The sequence below is a fragment of the Crocuta crocuta genome, unplaced genomic scaffold, assembly GCF_008692635.1.
Source record: "Crocuta crocuta isolate KB4526 unplaced genomic scaffold, BGI_CrCroc_1.0 scaffold675, whole genome shotgun sequence".
Taxonomy (NCBI): Eukaryota; Metazoa; Chordata; class Mammalia; order Carnivora; family Hyaenidae; genus Crocuta; species Crocuta crocuta.
In genome coordinates this window covers 2,273,036-2,276,937 of record NW_027528796.1, presented here as the reverse complement: position 1 = coordinate 2,276,937, position 3,902 = coordinate 2,273,036, and the positions used below count along the sequence as shown (strand labels likewise).

General features: G+C 64.7%; 1 protein-coding gene across 1 annotated transcript in view; it reads left to right on the top strand.

The window, feature by feature from the left end:
• Positions 1–254: 254 nt before the first annotated feature.
• Positions 255–3,902, top strand: part of AGPAT3 (1-acylglycerol-3-phosphate O-acyltransferase 3) — a 19,371-nt gene continuing 15,723 nt past the window's right edge. The window contains exon 1 of the mRNA XM_077755435.1: positions 255–458. The gene's annotated coding sequence lies outside the window, so the exon portion shown is untranslated. The remainder of the gene's footprint in view (positions 459–3,902) is intronic.

Sequence of the window (3,902 nt, the reverse complement as noted above, 5' to 3'; positions counted from 1 at the left end):
ACGTCCTACTTCTGGGCCTGCGGAAGGATAGGTGGGGAATTTACCCAAGAACTCAAGGTGGTGCCTTAAAGACTCAGAAATAGGATTGTGTCCGTCTAGTCTACCGTTTTGTCGTGAAAATCCCCTCGCTGCTTCCTGGCGCCGTCTAATAGTGCGATGACAGGGCACAGCTTCCCCTCAGCGTGTGGCCAGGGCAGCGGGGACAACAGTGGCCATTGTGCTCTCACTCGTGATGTCATCGGTGGGCAAGGGGTCACCCTCTGGGGAGGTGCCTCCGGGCCGTGGGCCGGCGTCTGCCCCTGGTGTCATTGTCAGCAGGATGCCACCCTGCAGCGCCCCTGCCGCCCCCGCTCACGTCACGTGGGCTGTGGGCCGGGAAGCCACCCAGTCACTCTCGTCCATGCCACGTTCACAGCCAGAGGGAGGAGCGGCCAGTCAAGGAGCTGGACGGCCGCGCTGTGAGTCGCGTGCGTGCGTTCACGCCTGTGGGGCTGGGCCGGGCGAGCGCCAGCGTTGCCCCGGCTCCGGGCCGCGTTTTGGGCAGTTAACGTCGCCACGCGCGTAGCTGAGGGTAGTTCAAGAATGTTGGAAAGAGAGTTCTCTGTGGACCCTCCCGTTTTCCGTAGTCTGTCCGTCCACGGCGTTTGTTCTTCAGTGTCTCCTGACTCAGAAACAGCAGAACGGTCCACGCGCAAACCACCCCAGGGGCGCCCCCGCGCCGCCAGCCCGCACGGCCTTGGCGCGGTGCCACTGGTGGACTGTGTGCGCCGCGCGCGTTGGCCCTCACGGGGGGGTCGGGACGGAAGGGAGGAGGGAAGGTTCTGCTTCCTCGTGGGCTTGGCATTCGAGACCCGAAATCCTCGTGAGACCCAGCGGCTCTGTCCATCTCGCGACGCATCGAGAACATCAGAAGCGTGCCCTTCGGGCGCAGTGAAAGTCCCATCGCCGGTCCCGTCGGCTCGGAGGGAACACTTAGGACCAGCGGAGGCCGCGGCTCGGAAGGGGCAGCGGTCCCAGTGGGTGGTCCACGGCCGCGCCCGGTCCCCGGGCAGGGCAGCAGGCGGCCAGGAGAGGCGCCCAGAGCAGGAGGCAGGGCCACAGGGGCGCTCAGTGCCGGCTCGGGTCCTGCGCCGCGTCCCCCCGCGTGACAGGGACGCCCGGGCGGAGGCGCGTGAGGCACGCGGATGGAAGGAAGGACTGGCCCCGAGTCCCAGCGTAAGTGAGGTGGCCGTGGGTCCGCACGCACTCACGCCCTACACGAGCCCGTGTGACGGAGATGCCGGTGCCGCCCTGCCAGCTCCGTTTCTGTTCCCGCGCAAAGGCTGGGCCGGAAACACGGGGGTTTCCGCAGACGGGGACGGGGGCGTCTGGGAGGGCACCTGAAGGTCAGACCACCTGACCAGCTAGTTCACAAACAAGACGGGCAGAGGGACCCGTGGTGGAAAAGAGGGGCCCCGGGGCAGGTGCAGGGGACGGAGGGGGAGGGAGGGGGCCCNGGGGCCGGGCGGGCTCCCCAGCAGGGCGTGGGAGGGGGCTGCTCGCGTCTCCCATGATGGGCTCCGGGAAGAGGCCTGAGCCCTTGTGGGGGGCGCCCCCCGCCAGGGCGGCCACGGCACAGCGCTCCGCGCCAGGCAGCTTCCGCGGTTGCGTGTGGAGCTGGATGTCTGCGATCTGGGGGTGGGCAGGCTGCTCTTGCGAGGGCCGCGGGGGAGGATCTGTTCATAGACCACCCCCCCCCGTGTCCTCACATGGTCTCCCTGGGCTGGAGGCCGTGTCCGAATCTCTCCCTGTGAGGACACCAGGCAGGCTGCATTACGACCCACCCCAGACCTCATTTAACATGATCGCCTCTTAAGATACAGCCACATTCTGAGGTGCTGGCAGTTAGGACCCCAGTGTATCTTTTGGGGGACACCATTCACCCCTAACAGGAGGTGTCCCGATGCGGTCTGAGAGTGGCCGGGGGCCTCACGGGACGGTGATGAGGTGGTGCAAGGTGCTCCCTCCCTTCCCCTCGTGGCCCTGAGCCACAGACAGCTCGGCTGTGGGGACCATGGGCTTGCGGCAGCAAAAGCACCTGACAGACGGGGTGTCAGACCCACCGAGGGTCCTGCTCCTCAGGGGGCGGGCGCCGGAGCCAGGAGGAGGGTCTGGTTTGGGCGCCCCGTCCTTCCTGCCGCACTGAGGGAAGGCTGGCTGGCTTCCCAGACGCCTGGGTCGGTGGCCAAGGTGGCCGGCGGCACCTGAGTTCCGTGGGAGGCCGCTCAGCTGCCCACAGGCCCCCATCCTTGCCTTCCAGCCCTGAGGGCTGGCTCCGTCCCGCACCCCCACTTTGAGGAGGGGCACAAACTCAGGAGGCAGCCCCCTCACAGTCAGGATCAAGTTGTGCAGATGCAGGCTTCCGGAACAGTCTAGACCTGTTATCTAGCGAAGGCGCTTAGAGACAGGCCCAGGTCTCCTTGCTGTGTGGCTGACAGCATCTGGGCATTAGTGAGGGGCCGCGTGAACGGGCCGGGGCCGCTGTCTGCCACGGGCCCCAGTGGCCACCCCACTCAGCTCCGGGCACTGGGGGCTCACGCAGGTGTCCTGTGGTCAGGGTGACGGGGCGGGTGAAGGGCCTCTCCTCGTCTTCCTGCGTTGGCTGCGCAAATCGGGGAGCAGCTTTATGGCCGAGGGCTGGGCTCTGGCCTCCCCCGTCCTGAGAGCTGCATGTCTTGAAGCCATCTGAGCCCCTCTGGTCCTCAGTTTTCTCATCTGTAACGTGGAAGTTTAGACTCGGAGAACCTACCTGACCGGAACTGATATAACCCCACGGCTGTCACGCAGCTGTGCGATAGCGCTACGCCCTAGGTTGGTCTCAAACCGGGTCTGGTCCACGGAAGGTCTGGGGGACTCGGGTGCTGTCGGTACAGATGGGCACAGGTTAGCATCTTCTAGAAAAGCTCACTGAGCACTCCCCATTGCCGTGGACGGTAATCCCAGGGCTTCCCCAGAATTCCTGGACGGCGGGCCCCTACGGTGCACACGGGCGCCCTGTGGCGCTATGGCTGTAGCCGAGATGAGACACCTCTCGGGGTCGGCCCCTCAGACACAATGGGCCGAGGGGGTCAGGATTGCTCGCGGGGTCACGGGCACCTGAAGGCCTGACCGGGGCCTGACGGTCCGCTTTCGCGTCCAGAGCCTCCTGGTGTGGCGGCTGGCGCCCCCCAGAGCCTGCTGTGCCGGGACCAGGAGCCGCTGTCAAAGTCGTGCTTTCGTGACTCAGCCTTGGGGCCACAGCACTGTGTTCGTGGCCCAGCTGGTTTATTCTCTGGGGGGGCGGCTGCCGTGTGCCCCAGGTGTGCTCAGCCTGTGGGGTGGAGCCGGGCCTGCCCTGAGAGTCGGGGGGCTGGTGTCCCTCTCGGGGCCAGCCCCCTGCACGGCCCCGGAGAGCGCGTGGGCGCCTTTCCCACGGAGCGGGTCTGCAGGTGCGCCGGCCGAGGGCGGCCCTGAGTTGGGGTCACGGCTTCCTGCTCGGTTCTCTGCACATGAGGGGGGGTCATGGGGCAGCTCACAGGACAAGTCCAACCAAGAAATGTGAGCTGCTGGCTTTGCCGTTGAAAGTAAGAAATGGGTGTGGAAAGGGGACAGGAAGTGGTCAGGTTCCTGGGTGAGTCACCGCTTTTGTGTCGGGGCTGAAATGAAGGCTTTTGAGCTTAGAAAGTGCCCGCTGTTTGGGGATTAAGAGGCATCAGTCAAGGGGTCGTGGGTCTGTTTTTATGGAAATTTCATGTGCAGTTTGATCTTGTAAATGATGGTAAGAAAGTCTAAAATAAAAACTATCCGTAATGCCTTTTCCTAGAGGGAATCGCTGGTCATACTTGGGGACGTTAGTTCTAGTCTTTTCTTCGTTTCTCGTATGC